The sequence below is a fragment of the Kogia breviceps genome, chromosome 2 (genome assembly GCF_026419965.1).
Source record: "Kogia breviceps isolate mKogBre1 chromosome 2, mKogBre1 haplotype 1, whole genome shotgun sequence".
Lineage (NCBI taxonomy): Eukaryota > Metazoa > Chordata > Mammalia > Artiodactyla > Physeteridae > Kogia > Kogia breviceps.
Genome location: NC_081311.1, coordinates 17247083 through 17265963, shown reverse-complemented (window position 1 = coordinate 17265963; position 18881 = coordinate 17247083). Strand labels below are relative to the sequence as shown.

The window sequence follows — 18881 nt, the reverse complement described above, 5'->3', positions numbered from 1 at the left end:
CCAGAGCACCTGCTGCCCCAGTCTCCCCAGTTCGCACTTTTGTCATTTCCCATTTTCCTTTCTTGGTCCCTACACTTCATTCCTATATTTGAGATGGCCTTTTAAGTCCTTAAGCAGATCATGTCATATACGTCTACTGGAAACCTGGAGGATAGATATTGTCCTTTGAAAGAGACACAGAGCAGCTGTGAACAGGTACTTAGCTCTGTCACCTGATTGGAAAGTGGGACCTGGAGATTCTCTCAGAACGGAGAGCATACAGGTCGATTAGGCCCAGGACGGGCCGCACTTACAGTGTTGTGTTGGCTGGAGGAGAGAGGGTGAGGGCAGTGGGAGGGCAGATGTGAGGGGAGCCCCCATTCATCAGTCCTTTGCTAGTGCAGCAGGATGTGGCCGATGTCTGGGCCTCCCTCCCGTGCATCGCACCCGAGCCCCTCCCATCTCCGCATGTGTGCAGTCTGCAGCCGTAGCCTGTCTGCAGGGAGAAGCTTGTGAGGAACTCTGGCAGGCATGATGCAATCTGTTTTCCAGCCAGAGCCTGCATAGCGAGTGGATCCGGGCCGTGATTCAGTGCATCCCTGAGACTGCCTAATAGGCTTGAATGAAATGGGCTCACCATGTGCCAAAGTGCAGTAGGGCAAAGGCCTCTTGTTCTTGCTGGAGGACACAAGCTGCCTGTCTCTCTCACAAGAACATTGTGTTGCCCAGGTGTTGGGGTGAAGAAAGTAGCAAGTGTTTAAAAAGGCTGAAGCAGGAGGGAAGGCCTGCACCACAAGCCTTGGGACTGAACTGTCCCCGTGGCTCCCAGAGACCACGGGGGTGTGGGGTCCCCATTACTGAGACGTGTCTTTGGACCTGACCTCTGACCCTTCCCCTTTCTAATTCTCCTGCAGTTAGACCTGACTCCGGGATGCACACAGGATTCTGAGAGAAGTGTTTTTGCCTAGCCCTTTCAAACTCAAGGGAGAAGCCAGCCTTGCTGGGTGGAGGGAGAACATAAAAATCTAAAAAAAAAAAATATGTCTCAGTCACAAGGAAGGGGAGCTTGGCTGGGAGGAGGGTCTCCTGGACAAGCATTAAGGATCATTCAGCGAAGACTCAGGAGCAAATAGTGTTTTGGGAAGAGGTAGCTATAGCTCCCCTTCCACCAAAGCCCATAAATGGAGGAATGTCTGAAGCCAAAATTGTACCGATCAAGGCAAGAAAACATTGTCAAAGGTGGAAGAAGTGTGTTTGACCGGGAGAAACCATTTCATACAGCCGAACATCTCTCCTCCATTCTTCCTCAAACCCCTTCCCATCCCATTCCCACAAAGTGCTTGATTGGCATGGTCTTTATTATGCTTTCCTCTTAAATTATCAAGTTGTTTTCGGGAATCAAGAATAACATCTAGGGGCTTCCGTGGTGGCGCGGTGGTTGCGAGTCCGCCCGCCGATGCAGGGGACACGGGTTCGTGCCCCGGTCCGGGAAGATCCCACATGCCGCGGAGAGGCTGGTCCCGTGAGCCAGAATAACATCTATTACTGACCTTCCAGTATATGAAACCAAATGTTAACAGTGGAGCAGAGTCCACATTTATTTCTACACCAGTTTTGTGGGGGGTGTGTGTGTGTGTGTTTGTTTGTTTTTTGCTACTGCTGACAGCATCCTCTTTTCCCCCTAAATATAGAGAACTACCTTTTCCCTATTCTGGTTGGTCCAGGTAGAATTGTGATTGGGAAAGGGGCAGGCATGTGATTTAAATAGAGATACTTAGGAGCCTTCACTAGGCAGAGAGGGTCTAACTCTGTTGCTCTTTGCAACTCCCTCCCTCCAGACAGACAGACAGACACAGACACAGACAGACACACACACACAGACACACACACACACAGACACACACACAGAATGGAGGGTGCTCATTTGCAGTAGGGGAGTGTCTGTATGATACCATTTAATTCTGTGTATCCAGCTCCAGTCCTGGACTATCCAAGGAAGCCAGCTAGTCTGAGATGGTTTTCTGTCACTTATGACCAAAGGAGTTCTAGCCAATCATTTTCCGAGCCTTAGGCTTATAAGAAATGTTTCCTGTTTCAGTTTTTTCAAACATACTGGAGCATGAACTGATTTTTCTGCCACTATGTAAATAGGGACCCACGTGAAGGAAACATACTTGCCTTCTTTAAGACTGGGTTGATTTGTGCTGATCTGAGGGAGACATACCATATATCATGTCTTCCACAAACAATTTCTAGAGAGAGGCTTGTGTGAAAAAAAGGAAAAAGAAAAAAAGCAGTTTCCATGGTTTGCTCCTGTGGTCATGGGGAATTTTGAAAATGAACTTGAGGCATTTTCATGAAATTCCTGATTTCATATTTTTAGTTTCACAGGGTTTTCTCTTCTGGCTCCTACTTAGCATAGTGATCTTTGCCCTAAAGTGCTCTTATTTCTGTTATTTGGGATAATTAAGGAGCATGGCCCTTTTTGTTGAAAAGTGTGATCTAAACCCACATAAATAAGGGGGTGCCAGTGCTCTCCTCTACATATTAACACTTCCTCATATTCTTTTAGAAGCACTGCTTTCTTATCATGGATAATTACTGGCAAACTGAGTGTACAGGTGTTTATGTCTGCTTGATTTATTGATTATGACAACTTTACTATTTGAGGAAGGTTCTCTCCATTTTCCTGTAAAACACAGATGAACCAGGAGACGATCCTGCAACTCCAAAAGACCGAAAAGCGGTTGTTCCGGGGACCATGAGCGACTGCAGTATTTGTACCTAGACTGAGGCTAGGTAGTATCTGTTGGGAGCATTGCGTTGAGAGAGATTCTGAGGCCTTATATGTTATGGCTCCAAGGGAAAGGAGGCACTGATGGATTAATATCTGGGTGAAGGAGGATGGAGTAAGGGACGATCGAGGCGTCACCAATGTCATTTCTGCTTTGGGGGGAAAGTGTCAGAAATTGAGCCTTCAACTGGCTCCATCAGAGCCCAGTCAAATGTCCATTATGATGGACATTCTTATGACTCACCATCTAAACATTTTTTCCAAGTGAAGCGATGGGAAAGAGCAACATTTTTCATCTGAACCAGGAATGAGAAAATGAGCCTCAGCTTTGGAGCTGGCCTGTGGCTCGGCCCTCCTGATTTAGTTTACTTAGTTCCTCCCACGGCCAGGAGCTCTCCTTGCCCTCCATGACCAATAGGTCTTGCAGGACATGATGTGGACCATGTGTGATGTGCAGATTCAGCCCACTTTGTATGCATCACACCTGCAAACGTTGGCAGCGTACACAGATTTCTGACAGTTACTAAAATATGGACTTCAGGGATGAAGTCCACATTTCTTCTTTCTTCCCACCCTACAATTAAAAGTTGCCCTAGGGGCTTCCCTGGTGGCGCAGTGGTTGAGAGTCCGCCTGCCGATGCAGGGGACGCGGGTTCGTGCCCCGGTCCGGGAAGATCCCACGTGCCGCGGAGCGGCTGGGCCCGTGAGCCATGGCCGCTGAGCCTGCGCGTCCGGAGCCCGTGCTCCGCAACGGGAGGGGCCACGACAGTGAGAGGCCCGCGTACAGCAAAAAAAAAAAAAAAAAAAAAAAAAAAAAAAAAGTTGCCCTATTAAAAAAATCAAGATGTGTCTAAAGACGGTGATAACTTTAATGCTATCTATACTTTTATTTTAGAAGGGAAGCCTTTTTTTTAAAAAAAATGAACCAACTCCTTGTTTATTTAGTTTGTTTTTGGTACCTACCTGTGATAACTTTTATTCTGACTTATTCTTTGCCCTATGAGTCCAGGCCTGATGTGAGCCTCAAGCACTGTTCTCATGCCAACAATCTCGTGGTTAAGCTTTAGAACATGATTTGAAAAATATAAGCCATTGAGAGGCAATAAGGACATATGCTGAGCTAGTGCGTGTTTGGACATCTGTGTGGAATAAGTGAGTGGGCTGAGAGAGCGTGTGTCAAGGAGAGGGAGGGGGGGCCACTGGCGTGGGGAAGTGGCCTGGGGTTCCAGCAGTGGCCAGAGCCGCATGCAGAGGCCAGCAGGGGTGGGTTTGGCCAAATGTTCCGGTGTCTGGATGCCTGTGTGAATTTCCTCCCAAGTTTTCAGTTGGCAACGTGGGATCTGCTGGATCTGGAGCCAAGGGTGGGGATTGTCCGGATCCTGTTAGGTGCAGGGCTGTGATACCAGAGGTCAGAACTGAAGCCAAGGGAAGGGGCTTGGGGAACTTTCCCTCAAGCACTGTCCTGGGGCCTCACTTGCAACAGGATCGCATGTTAGAGATCAGAGGCTTCTTCTCTCTCGTGCTCACTTTCCTGTTCCTGATTTTTGTTTTAATCTCACAGAGGATCATGGATTGGCATGTTGAAAGGGAACTGGGGAGTTCTCTTGGTCTAAAGGCCTCATTGTGATCGTTAAGAAATGGGTGCATTGAGAAATGGAGAGATGTACTTAAGATCATGATAATGCTGGAGGTTTATTGAGCACTTACTAGGTCCAGTAACTCTATTGTTCCAGTAATTTACTACTTTTTTCTTTTTTGTGGTACGCGGGCCTCTCACTGTTGTGGCTTTTCCCGTTGCGGAGCGTAGGCTCCGGACGCACAGGCTCAGCGGCCGTGGCTCACGGGCCCAGCCGCTCCGCGGCATGTGGGATCTTCCCGGACCGGGACACGAACCCGTGTCCCCTGCATCGGCAGGCGGACTCTCAACCACTGCGCCACCAGGGAAGCCCCAGTAATTTACTACTCTTACTAATTTCCATTCTAAGTAATTTGTATGATTGTCATATTGAATTGGCACAATACCCTATGAGTTAGCAATTGTTACGACCCATTTTATAGATGAGGAAACTGAGACTCATTGAGGGTGGGGTGATGATCTGCCCAGGGTCACACAGGTGGTGAGTGGCCAGCTGGAATTTGAATGCGGGGAGTCTGACTCCGGCACTGGGGCTCTCACCTATAGGTGTTAATGTTGCTTCTGTAGGGAGCAAGCACACAGCCAGCCTGGTGCTGACCTGGCTGCTTCAGGAAACTTGGAGGCATGTTGTGCCTTTGAGGTGCTGTTTATTCCTGTTGAGGAAACAAGGCTTTGTGGGTTTTTGGGAGGACAAGGTATGAACTCGTGGCAAAAGAAAGGGAACAACAAAAGGAGAGTTGCATCAAGATGAGCCTTGCATTCATTCAAATTATACCTCCCTTCATGCAGTACAGGTGTGTGCCTGCAACGTTGTGGGTGAATTATCAAATCTATTTGGTATGTTACATGGGATGGAAGGCTTTAGTGAGTATTTTTCTCAGGTTATCAACCATTCACTCTTTCATGGTGTAAAAGGATATAACAAATACAATCATGTACCTGCCGCCTACGGTAACAATTATTAATCTTTTCCCTTGTGTTTAAAAGAACCAGACCAAATCTGTGTTCCCCTCCCTAGTCCATAATCTTCCCTCCAGATACATAACTACGATTGTTATAATTTGATGTCTTCCCAGTCCAGGTTTTTACAGTTTTGTGCACATACATATGTGGAGTAAAATGTATTACAATTAATGTTAGTGGTTTTAAAATTTAGGTAAGTGGTTTCATATTTCATACTATTCTCTAGCTTGATTCTCTTTTTCAGCATTGTGTATGAATTTTACCCTTGTTCATTTAAATCTAATTCAGCCATTTTAATTGCTGTGTACTATTCCTTTGTATGGACATACCACCATTTTCCCATTTCTGTATCGATAGTTATTTGGGTTGCATACAATTTTTTTTTTTTTTTTTTCGGTACGTGGGCCTCTCACCGCCGTGGCCTCTCCCGTTGCGGAGCACAGGCTCCGGACGCGCAGGCTCAGCGGCCATGGCTCACGGGCCCAGCCGCTCCGCGGCACGTGGGATCTTCCCGGACCGGGGCACGAACCCGCGTGCCCTGCATCGGCAGGCGGACTCTCAACCACTGTGCCACCAGGGAAGCCCTGCATACAAGTTTTTAAGGTTACAAATTATGCTGCAGTAACCGTTCTTGGATAGGTGTATGTTGGCACGTGTATGAGTGTTTCTCTGAGGTTCATACCGTATAGAATCATTGGTAAGACATAAGATGCTGATATTCAGGCATAGTTCACATGATATCAGTCATCACACTCTCTGCAAGGATTGGATCAATTAGTACTTGCATCACGAGTATGAAGTATAAACACTTTCTTTCCCCACATCTCACCAATGCTTGTCAGACTTATAATTTTTGCCCAGTCTGGATAGTGTGCAGTGACGTCTTATCATGCTTTAATTTGCATTTCTTTGACTCCTGAGGTTGACAATCTTGTCATTGTTTATTTTCTCCTCTGTGGCTTGCCTGGTTTACTCCTCCTCTGCTCTTTTTTTTTTTTTTTTTTTTTTTTCTCGGTATGCGGGCCTCTCACTGCTGTAGCCTCTCCTGTTGCGGAGCATAGCCTCCGGACGCGCAGGCCTGGCGGCCATGGCTCACGGGCTTACTTGCTCCGCGGCATGTGGGATCTTCCCGGACCAGGGCACGAACCCGTGTCTCCTGCATCGGCAGGTGGACTCCCAACCACTGCGCCACCAGGGAAGCCCTCCTCTGCTCATTTTAAAGAATCAGATAGTTTTTCCTTATTGATTTATAAGATCTCTTTATTATAAATTGGAGATTTGTGTTGGAAATATAGTCAGCGCTTCATATCCATGGGTTCTGCATCTGTGAATTCAACCAAATGTAGATTGAAAATACTTGGGGGAAAGAAATCCAGAAAGTTCCAAAAAGCAAACCTTAAATTTGCTGGTGCCAGCAGCTATTTACATAGCATCTACTTTGTATTAGGTGTTGCAAATAATCTAGAGATGATTTAAAGTATAGGGAGGATGTGTGTAGGTTACATGCAAATACTACACCATTTCACGTAAGGGATTTGAGCATCCATCCACGTGTGCTTGGGGGTGCGAGGGGGTGTCCTGGAACCAAAGCCTCATGAATACCGAGGGGTGACTGTACTTTCTCCCAGTTTGTGATGTTTTAAAACTTTGCTTGGATGAGTTTTTAAATAATAAAGTTTTAAATTTTAATGACTTCAAATTTGTCACCCTTTTCCCCTGTGCTTTCATTTTGTACCTACTTTAAGCAGCTCCAATTCTGCAAGTGGTTGGTGTAGGAACTGTGATTTTGTTTGGGTGTCTGCTATCTAATAGTCACATCTAAGGAGATTACTTTTCTTTGGTAGGAATCTAAGTCAGAAGATTGTTTTTTTTTTTTTAAAAACTAGAATTTAAATATGATTAAAACAACTCACTTGGAGCAAGGTGCAGAAACTGTGGACCAGACCTGTATCTGGAAAATAAGGAAGTACGAGGGTAATAAATAACTCTTGGTCATATATTGATGAGGTACTGGTGCCCAGCTCTGGACAGAAGCTTCTTTATTTTACCTCATCAATCTTTCCAGCAGCCCTTCTTGAAGTAGGCGATTTTATCCCCACTTAAAGATAAAAAACCCAAGCTTAAAGAAGTTAAATTTATGAGGTAAGTGGCAGAGCCAACATTCAAATCCAGATCTTTCTGACCACAAAGCTTGTGTGCTTAATATTACACCCCATTGCCTTCTTCAAAGTTACTTGGAATTTGTTTGAGTTCCAACCTCTTTATAGGTTATTTTCAATTTGAATCTATGTAAAGAAAGAGGGGGGTGATGGTGGAAGACAGGAAGGAAAAGGGGAAGGATTTGAGATTCAGTAATAGAAACTAAACCCATCACTGGGAGGGCAGTTGAAAAGGAAGAGTTCCATGTTTCACGGACTAAAACGTTAAAAGCCCAGATCATTGCATCATGCAGGTCTGATGCTGAGTAATCACCCTCCTCTGTATTATTGGGAGGGTGGAGGCAAGAAGTCTGGGAAGCTGTTTTTGCCTAAGGAATTACATTCCAGGGGACTCCGAGGATTTAGGTAACCGCAAAAGCCATTTATTTCGAGTACACTGAGATTTCTACCACTTTGATCCCTAATCCATAGCATAATTAATAAATGAAATGTGCTGTACTACGGGTTTTTTACAAAGTGTACTTTTAAAATGGCTTTTGGTCTGACATGATTCATTTACCACTTGGAAAAGCATTGTCACTTCAGATGGGCAGGCCGGGGAGGACGCCTAGTTGAGGGCTGTTTCCCAGGACCTGGTCCCTGTGTTGGGCTCTGCAGAGCAGGCCTTTCCGATACCCCCTGACTCTTCCTCCTCCAGGAAGTGGGGGGAAGTGAGGAAGCCAGGATGCAAATGTCATCTGGTCTAAGTGTGTCTGCAGACTGCAGACCTCCTAGCCAATGGAGATCTTTTTGTCTTTGCCCCTTTATATCAGTTGAGGAAAGCTACTCTGAGTAGGTAATAATAATTAGAATGATTACTGATTGCTCAAACTGAAAAACCAGCCATTTGCCTTTTCCTCCCCGCCACCCCTTTTCTTTCTCTCTCTCCCAACCTCCAACAAATATTTAGTGATTACCCGTAAGGAGACAGTCTAGGAATATATCAATGGGCAAGAAAATATTCTTGTGCTCATGGCGTTTCTATTCTATAGGCAGGATGGATGGGGAGAGCATACAGACCCAAACCAGTAAATAAATGATATGAAAAAGATGAAATAATAAATAATATTAATATAATAAAAAACAGTATTTTGAGCATTTATATTAAGTGCCAGATTCTCCATGTATTACTTCGATCCTTAACAACCATTTGGAGAGTACAGAGGTATTATTAGTATCATCAATCATTATATGCCCATTTTACAGATGAAGAAGCTGAAGCCCAGAAAGGAAGGAAGTGGCTTCTTCATAGTTAGAAAGTCAGACCTTTGCATTATTAGTTTCATCAGTGGCCAAGATCTTATTCACTGTGCACTCCTTCCAGCTGAGGACGGGCAAGGGCATTTAAGATCGTGGTAGGAGCCACAGAGAAGATAAAGCAGGACAGGGGGACAGAGAAGCACCATGGGCTGGGGGCTGTTTTAGATGGGGTGGTCAGGGAGGGCTCCCCAAGAAGACAGTGCCTGCCCCAGCTGAGATCGGAACCGTGCGAGGTTCCAGAGCTGTCATGCTCACCCAGCGGGGCGAATGGAACCTTCTGGCAAGACGGAGTGAATGCCTTGCCTGGGCCCGAGGCTGGTTCATTAGGGCCTTGAAATTGGGGAGAACTGGGGACTATAAATGTTACAATCTTACCTTTGGCCCTTAGGGATTCTGCCTTTCAACCTTGGTTCAGGGATAACCTGCCACTGCCCAACAGGGCTTCCTTTTAGGAACGGGAGAGAATAGCCTGTTACATTCAAATGTACCATAAAAGTATCACCATTTATTTCAGTGTCTGATGACCTGAGCTTGGGGACACTGAGGAGGCTGTGAAAGGGTCTGAAGAGGCCCCTTAGAGCAGAGGTGAAAAGGGGCTGGGGCATCAATTCTAAACAAAGAATTGCAATGGAAAGGTAGCCAAATGCTATTTTTGGAGAGGCTGAGAAGGAAAAGAATGGTATAGATGGTTAGTTGGAAAGTGTGGTTTTTACACAGAGTTTGCGTGGGGTGCCTGAGGATCGAGGGTGATATGGACTTCACCGTGGACTTCATTCACTCTGGGACAGGTGGCAGCCCCAGCCCGATCCTTTGGCTTCCTGGTCGGCTTGTGAAAAGAGGGGGCTATGTCTCTTAACTGGAGCAATCTAAGAGGACTGATGGAAGGTGGCTCCATGTGGCTTTCAAGTTCTCAAGTATCCTGTTCCTTGTAAAAGTTTCAGGTTTTGAGTCTGGGACTCCGTGCGCGCCCGCGTGCGTGTGTGTGTGTGTGTGTGTGTGTGTGTGTGTGTGTGGTACCTTAATGGAAAGAGATGGGCTTGGGTCAGTGGGAAAGAGAGAGACCTCCAGGCGCAGAGTGACAGGATTTGATATGACGCAGCAGGAGAGCTTTGCTGCCTTTATTCCGTAGTAAATCCTTACACAATGTCATATGCTGTTGGATTCCATAGCTGCTGCACAGGGTGTGATTTGGTTCATGCCCACTCCGCAAACAGGAAATGGTCGCTGCTGTATGTGCTTTTCATGGAGATAAAGTGTCAGGAGCGGGGCCCCAGAGTAACACTTGTGCAGCCCCCCTACTCACAGAGGCTAGTGTTGGGTGGCCGTTGGAGCACGGGAAGGACTGGGGAGGTAGGACGGGGAGGCAGCTTTGGGGCTGGAGTTTGTACAAGTAGTCAGGCAGGGGCATTGGTTGGGAGGAAAATATTGATGTACCCTTTTTGTTTTTGAACCTGAACTTTGGGTTTTTCAGACGTATCTGTGGATTTTTATATGTTTTCAAAGCGCCAGAGCTTGGATGTTAGGTCACCATAGGTATCCACTCCTATGGACACATTTCGGCAGAATATTTTCAGGACTCCGTGAAAACAGGAGGCTTTCAAGGCTGGGCAACGTGTTCAGGTTCAACCCCCACCCCCACCCCCCACGCCCCCTTTGGCAAAACCATGCAAACGTTGGTATTCAAAAATATTTTGTTACTTTTCTTGGCAACGTGTCCCAAGAAGGAATTGCAACACAGCCTCCCAAGTTAGGAGGCAACTTTCTGGGGAAAAGGCGGGGGTGGGGAGGTTTGGAGTTTGAATCAAAAACAGACACCAAAGCTTTAATAAAATAAATGAAGCAGAGCCCTTTCAGCTCACAGTGCACCGTATTGGTGCAGGTCAGGCAGCCTAGTGGAAATTGACAGGCTGAGAACTGGGACATAAACAAAAATGTCAGTCCCTGGGAGTCTTGTTCACTGGACAATGTCTCAATTGTTTCCTTGGTTTTCAAGGCAGCAGGGGAGAGTGGAATATTAACTGTTTACTGCCCAAGGCTGGCTGGGAAATTGCTTTGAGAAGGAAGAAAAAAAAAGACAAAATCGCATTTTTATTTAGAAACTATTAAACATGCCAGTAAGTGTTAGGAAAAGTGTCGCATGTTTCTTTCTTAATCGTCTGCCATTCAAGTCCATATTCCTGGGTGCAATTTTGTGTGTGTGTGTGTGTGTGTGTGAGAGAGAGAGAGAGAGAGAGAGAGAGAGAAGGGAGAGCAGGATGTTTCCTTTTAAATTTGAATGTTAGCCTTGAATATTGTCAGCTTTTAAAGATAGCTACCCTGTAAGTTATCTATCTCACCCCAGTGGATATGACAGCGGGGTTAGGGAAGGAAACGCGATTTCTGATAACAATTTGAATTTTCGCTTTCAGCTGATATCCTATTAGTGTTTGTTCCTCTTAAAAATGCCTCTGGAATAAAAATCACGTGGTTAGAATTTTATAAAAGAACACGTATTCTACTACCCATAAAAATTCACTCAGTGATGAAGAAAGGGGGAAAAGTAACTATATCTTAGAGGGAGAAATGGGTACAAGAGAAGTCCAGAATTCTGTTCACACTTGAATTCAGTTGATTAGAGAAACAAATAGCAAAGCCTGGTGTATCAGCCTTTACCTGGGCAAAGTTCAAAACTCAGCTGGTAATTATGTCCTTAGAAGCTTTAAAAGGACTGTGTTGTTATAGAAGCAAAGACCCAGCTCACGTTTTCAGGACAGAAGGCACCCGGCTTGTTTGTTAGATAAACTTGTTTTAATAAATAGGGGTCAAGGGAGAGGTTCATGTTCTTGGAAGACTGGGATTCTGACTTCCCTGATAAGTAGAAGTAGTTGCCTTTCTCTCCTTTTTAACTTTTAAGCCAGAGGTTTGCAGCAGCTAAACTCGGCTCTGGCTTCTGTTTCCTGTGAGACAGGAAATCACTTCCTTAGCCAAAATTACAAGCTGTGGCAAAACTCCCTGGCCACACCGAAAAGAGCCTGTTTTTCCCAGAAGACTGTGTTTCTAGATGCGGAAGCATAAATTGGTACACCATGTGATCATGGCGTGCCCAAAATACCTAGGGGAGAGGGTGCTGGAAGGAGGGTGCCTCCCCAAGGGCGAGGGCACCACTGGGAACCGGTGGGCTCTGCTGCCCTGGTTGGAGCGAGGGGGCGGTAAGGGGTGGCCGGCTGCCGGGTGAAGAGGAGTTTGGAGCTGCCATGGGGAGCCCTGGCCTCATTGAGCCGCATCAAAGTTCATGTCTGGGAGAGATCTCACATTGTTCACTTGGGAGCCCTGAGGTCTTAAGGGTGGGAGTCAAGTAAGCTGTTGGATGATGTCACAGATTCAGGAGGTCTTGGGAATGCATTGTCAGGCTCTGTGTGTATATTTACCCTCTTTCCCCTTTATCTGTTATTCAGGGAGCTAAGGACACCCTCCTTCCAGGTAAGTTAAGTTCTCAAGAAGTTTAAACTTCTTTCACGAGGCAGCCCAGTGACGTTTGGGGTTACTGGCTGGCATGTCCCCCACTTGCTGGATGGGGGGGTTTGCGTTTCTCGGTCACTTCACAAGAGAGCGCAGGGGTGCTGACAATTCCACCTGCTCCTCCTGGATGAAGTGTGTGTCGAGGCCCAGTGTCTTTACCTGCGATGCCGACTCGGATAAACTGCCGCTTTTCAGACATATTTCCTTAATTTACGGGATGGGCATAAAATAACCTCTCCAGTGACTTGTAAAACTTCAATCTTCAGTTTTCCCTTATGTCTAGGTATTCATGAGCATGTTTGCAATAATCATTGAGGGCCCTAATTTGACACATTCAAATCATAAGTATTTCCTGTGGTCTTCTCTGGACAAGACTTTGGAGGAAAGAAAAGACTGTGTCACCTAGGAAATTTGCTCTTCCATTGAGATGAAAGGGCAGTGAGTGAAGTGCCTGCCTTTTCTCCCTTTCCCCACTTCTGACGGTTATTGATTCTCCCCTGGAACCATACAGTCTATATTCTGATCTTTTTCCTGACAAAGGGAGTTCCTAGTTTGTCAGCTGGTGGCCACAGGTGGTCGGCAGGTTGAGTTGAAAAGTCAGCACTACCTGCCCTCTTGAGAGAGTATATGGGTGTTTTCAGTCTCTTCCTACACAAGAGCTGGAAGATGTTTCTAAAAGAATCTCTGGTGACTTAGAGGTAAAGGGAGCTCTGGAAGCATGATATGAAGAAACAGGAGGAAAGGGGCAAATACCATCTTTTCTACATCTGTTTATTCTTGTTGTTAACAAAGGATAGGAGACTCCTCTTAGAAAACTTCCGCTGGGGTTGGGGGAGGGCATGGAGAGTGACAGGTTAAACTTACACCATGGCTGAAAGAGTTTGGACATGCTGTTCTGTGATGTTATTCCTGTGGAAGAAATGAAAATTCTATGAAGACGACTGTGCCTCAGCCATCCGATGAGTCCTTCATTGCCTCTTCCATGGCTGAACCCCGGAGGCACCTTCAGGAGGCCCTCCTCAGACCCACACCCCCACGTTCTCTGCCCAACCTCTACTCACTCTTGCCGCGCCATCTTGGAGCTGGCTGCCTCTCGCCGAGACTGGAAGCTCCTCAGTACCCAGTTAGTTCTTAGCTTCCCATGTGCCCGCAGAATACATCCATGTGAAGCCACAAGAAGGTGGACAGCACCACATTTCCCTAAAAGCCTAGGTATAACCTGGTAGGAATATAAGTTAACAGTTTCCTGATGTTAGGGGTGTCCTTTACTGCCTTTGGTCACATTTCTTTCTTGTATGTTTCTTTTAGGGCCCTAGCACTTTTTTTTTTTTCTCCCCCTTTTTTGTTTCCCTCCCCTTTTGGACAGGAGGGGTGTGTGGCCAGTGAGGGGATAACAGATAATAATGAAGTTTCGTCTTTCCAGACCAGATTATTTCATTTACGCCAACTAGGTAAAACATCAACCCAATTAAGGGTCCATTAGATATTTTAATAGCCACTGAGTTGTCTAAGCTGGGGAAAAGGGGTTGAAGTGAGACAGGAGGTCAGGGCTTTGTGGTCTGTTACAATCCCCTGAGGTCTTGGGCTCGAGGGACACTCTGGGGTCTTAATAAATAAATGAGGGTTTCATTTTGAACTCTTTATTACCAAAGATTGACTAATAAATTGGGTGTGATGCTTTTCCTTGAATATTAACAACAGGTGGGGGGAGGGGGGTGAATGTGTGTGTGTGTGTTTATAGACACACATATACCGTGAATAATCTTGAGGGACTGTGCATAAAATTTCTCATCTTTCTCATTTTATATTAGGGAAGGCAATGCACTGAGTGAACTCTGGACCTGGGAACTTTGCATTCTAGCCGTCTCTTGAAGGCTAGACCTTCTTGACCTTCTAGACCTTCTTGACCACAACAGTTTGGACAGTGTTTCTGTTATGAAGTCACACACTTCCTGTCATCTCTCTGGGGATAGCCTTCCTAAGCCCAGCTTTAGGAAATAGCTCAACTTCAAGAAATAGCTCTTAGCTCATGAAACCATCCAACAATCCCCCCTTCACACACACACACACGCACATGCACACACACGCGCGGGCGTGCGCACAGACAGACAGACACACACACACACACACACACACACACACACTGTCTACATGTCTTCTGTTCTTAGGGCAATAATATTTGGAGATGTAAATTTGACCTCAGAGAGAAACACTCTCTGATGATAGGCTAATGCGTGTATTTACTAATAAACTTCCCCTTTGACAGTCATTAGCTTCGGGGCCCCAAACCAAACTCTTAGGCTGCTTTTATGATGGGCCAAAAACATACTCCTTGTTTCCTCCCAGTTTTTTAAACAATGAAGCAATGACATTTTACAGAGCCGTCTGTATTGGTGAATGGACCGAGATGGCCTGAGATACAGCCCTGCTCTGGCTTGAGGGAGCGAGGGGCGGGGAGAGAGCCGAGGGGATGGGTGCCTCGGTGGACCCTGGGTGGACCCAGGAAGGCGTGTGGGCTCTGTGAGCTGAAGGAAACGGCACTGGGTGTGACAGTATTTTGATTCTATTACCTGAAGCTGTTGGATTGAATCTACTACCTCTACCTCCCAGCCCTCCCTCTCCTCCGGTCTGGCTTCTCAAGACCCCTCAATTGGCTGATTCTGAGCCTCTCCCTAGGAGCCAGAGGCTGGAGAAAGCAAAAGGGGCCAAGAGAAGAGCAATGAAAGAGTTTTTATTTAGCAAAAAGGGGAATGTGCCGAGAGATGTAAATATTAAACCACAGGGCCAAGTGCAGGAAGATTAGGCAGAGCAGGAGAAGTGTGTGTGTGTGTGTGTGTGTGTGTGTGTGTGTGTGTGTGTGTGTGTGTGTGTGTGAGAGAGAGAGTCCGTGTCCGTGCACGCTCATAGATGTGTGTGCCTGCAAGTACAAGTGTGCTATATGTGTTCTGTTGGATGGGTGGATTGTGTGTCATCCAGGCAGGTTTAAGGAAGTTCCTAAAAGGCTGTGGGGTTCCTGAAACAGACAAGTCTAGGGGACTCCTGGGAGGAAGGAAGAGGGGGCGAGTACATTGCTACTTGGAGACTCTTAAGGACTGGCTGGGTCTGGCTGGGCCTCTCCCATCTTACTTTTTATCTCCTGAATGGGGACTGTTGCTTTTGTGATGTTTACCAGGCTTCCACTCAGGCATCAAGCTTTTCTTGCTTGAGATTTTTATTCTTTGACTCAGCTGCAGAGACCCTTGTACCTTTAAGGTTAGGCCTTCTCCTGGATGGAAGCGAGGGCCCCGGCCAGGGCAGGCTCCCAATGGTGGCTGCAGAGGTATTTCTTAGCTGGTTCCAGGCTTTGCAGGAGGTTGGTGAACAGTTAGATGGGGGTAGTCCGCTCACATCTGCTTTTATTTTTCCCATTTCTGCGGGCCAGACTGAAAACTTAATAAATTGTATGAAACCCAAGTAAGCATGGATGTTAAAGAACATTAAATAAATTACATAAGTATGCCTACCTGTAACACTTTTATAAGGTAAATGCACATGGGTTATTTTGCCATAAATGTGCACACGGACCAAGATTTATTCTAAAGCCCCCTTGTTTCAGGCCTGCCGCTGGTGAAGGTACTACTGTTTCCCAGCTCCTTCCTTCTTTCCCTGGCAGCGCGGCAGCCGGGCTTGGAAAATGCGATAATCATGCCATAAGTACCCTAGGACAAAAGTTGTTTTTTTGTTCCAAAACACTGCCAGTTCACGGCATGTAAAACTACCACGGATGCCTCAGCCAGTTTTTCTTTTTCCCCAAATAAGGCAAGCATTAATGAAGCAGCCGAGGGCCTGGGAAAATATTCTGTCATTCCCTCAAGTGAGATTTCGCCCCCTCTCTAGGCAGGCTCATGGATTTTCAGCTGAAGTATAAATAAGTGTCTAGCCAGAATCTGTGGAGTGGTAGGCTGTGCAGTTGAACTTGTTTACCGCTATTGTTACCTCTAATCACCGTTCATCTAAATAATGCTCTGCCTTCCTGTTTGCCCACATACTCGTCCAGTGACAAGAAGGCTTTGAGTAAATGATGCACAGGTTATCCCATTCTCCAGAGAGAAAGGTTGCCTGAGCTGCCTCTCATTGAACTGGTAAGCCCGGAAGTTGGGTCAGGCAGGGCTCCAGCTCCCGGAGGCTGCATCCTCTGTGGTACCACCTACTCCTTCTGGAACCCAGAGTAAGGCAGGTGGTTAGTGTGGCCAGTGCGAGGGCTGTTTACCAGGCCGTCAATCTCATGGGTTGGCAGAAGGCCTGTTTTGAATGTGGGGAAAGTAGCCTCTTGTTTAGAAGTATGGAATGTAACATGCCAACAGTTGGGAAACATTTCGGGTGGGGTCAAGGGCAGAGACAAGAAGGCATCCATAGGTCCATTGATGTAAGTGGAAACTTTATCCCAAATACTCAGGTATGCAAAGTAAAGGACACACTCATTCATTCATTCATTCATTCATTATCTTAAGGGCGCCATTTGGGAGCATCCTGTACTTTCTGCCTGGTGCATTGAAAGAGTACTTGCTGCCCCCCAACTCACACAGTATCTGGTTCCCACTGCCTGGCCTCTCCGCTTGCAGTTACGTCATCTCCGTCTTGATGGCTTCGTATGGAGCCTCGACTTATTCGTCTGTAAAGAAGGGGAGGATAAGCATGGCTTCTGAAGGGGCAGGGCTGTGGAGCCTAGCGGTTAAGAGCACGGGCTTTGGAGATGGACACCCTTTGGTTTTCACCCTGACCCGCGGGCTCCGCACTCTGTCAGCTTTTGGGAAGTTACCGATCTGTGTCCTTTATCAGTAAAGTGAGGAAAATAATAACTATCTCCCTCACGGATGGTAGTCAGGAATGAGAGGTATTGTGAGTCAGGTGGTCTGATAGAGAAACAGCTTTTCAAACAGGATGTGTTGCTTTGCCCAGTGTTTAGGAGGGGGGTGCTAGTAATAGTTGGAGAGCTTTGCAGACAAGTCTTTTGCATCAATATAAAGCTGTGTCAGTTCTTATAATTTGGTTTGTGTCAGTGTGTGAAGGCAAGAACCCGCCAGAGAAACGCATGAGAATAACTTGGCAGTACCATGTTTTCTAAATCGGATACTCCAACAGTTGTAAGATATGCCTTTAATCTAATAGCACATTTTCAGGGAGTAAAGAAACACTACTGCATTAAATTTCTGTACCTATCACGTGCACCTAAATTTCAGAAATGTCAGCATGGAGGACCAATGTGAGTCTTAGGATGGAGAAGCTCTGAATGAAAGCTGGGCAGTTTGGAACTCTAAATTTCAAACGAATGCTACGTAAGAAACTTGCAGACCCACTTTCCATCACGTAAAGGTGTAGGATTTGTACGGACCAGGTTTTGTTTTGTTTTTTAATTAATTAATTAATTAATTTTTGGCAGTGTTGGGTCTTCGCTGCTGTGCACGGGCTTTCTCTAGTTGTGGTGAGTGGGGGCTACTCATTGCAGTGGCTTCTCTTGTTGCGAAGCAGGGGCTCTAGGCACGTGGGCTTCATTAGTCGTAGCTCGCGGGCTCTAAGGCGCAGGCTCAGCAGTTGTGGCGCACGGGCTTAGTTGCTCCGCGGCATGTGGGAATCTTCCCGGACCATTGCTCCGACCCGTGTCCCCTGCATTGGCAGGTGGATTCTCAACCACTGCGCCCTCAGGGAAGCCCCTGTGGATCAGGTTTTTAAGCTGCGCTGAAAGAATAAAAGCAAATCAGAGTCATGAGACAGGATCGGCCAAAGATCAGCACTTAGAAGATCACGTGGACCAATTTTACAGGATTCTGTTAATGAAGATTCTGCAATTCCAAGTTTTCACCTTGTGGTTTTTTTTTTTTTTTTTTTTTTTGGCGGTACGAGGGCCTCTCACTGTCGTGGCCTCTCCCATTGCGGAGCACCGGCTCCGGATGTGCAGGCTCAGCGACCATGGCTCACGGGCCCAGCCGCTCAGCAGCATGTGGGATCTTCCCGGACCGGGGCACGAACCCATGTCCCCTGCATCGGCAGGCGGACTCTCAACCACTGCGCCACTAGGGAAGCCCCTTCACCTTGTTTTTGACCATTAAAGGGAGGTGCTAGTATTGATAGATGATGAATCTGGGCTGCTGTGCAAAGCCTGCTTCTCCATCAGCACACCATTGAAAATATGTCCACATTCCAACCTCTCCTTAAGCCATCTCCTCATTGGAAGGGTTGGGCTAAAGCAGCAGTGGGAACAATGATCACAGAGGCTTCGTAAGAAGGCAATATTTGAGAATTTAATGTATTACCGTTCTTCTGTATTCTCTCGGGAAGAATGGGCACCTCGCATTAACCTTACTGTAAGTGTGATGCATTTGAACACACAGTGAAAGAACGGCCCAAAGAGTATGTGTTTCTGCCGTGAGCGGTTTTGAATAAATCAACATAATAACCCACAGTTACTAACATGCTATGTGAATTGGACAGTGATGTATACTTTGAGGGCCTTGAACTAAATCTACCAGTTAAGAGCCTGTAGGATGAGCTCCAGAAGGACTGGAGGTCCTGGGTG

At 46.4% G+C, this 18881-nt stretch overlaps 2 protein-coding genes across 37 annotated transcripts in view; both read left to right on the top strand.

Moving 5' to 3' along the window:
* The window catches only part of VTI1A (vesicle transport through interaction with t-SNAREs 1A), a 561291-nt gene extending 556445 nt beyond the window's left edge, over positions 1-4846 (top strand). The window contains exon 9 of the mRNA XM_067024671.1: positions 4832-4846. The gene's annotated coding sequence lies outside the window, so the exon portion shown is untranslated. The remainder of the gene's footprint in view (positions 1-4831) is intronic.
* Positions 1-18881, top strand: part of TCF7L2 (transcription factor 7 like 2) — a 201853-nt gene that overhangs the window by 89162 nt on the left and 93810 nt on the right. The window lies entirely within an intron of this gene.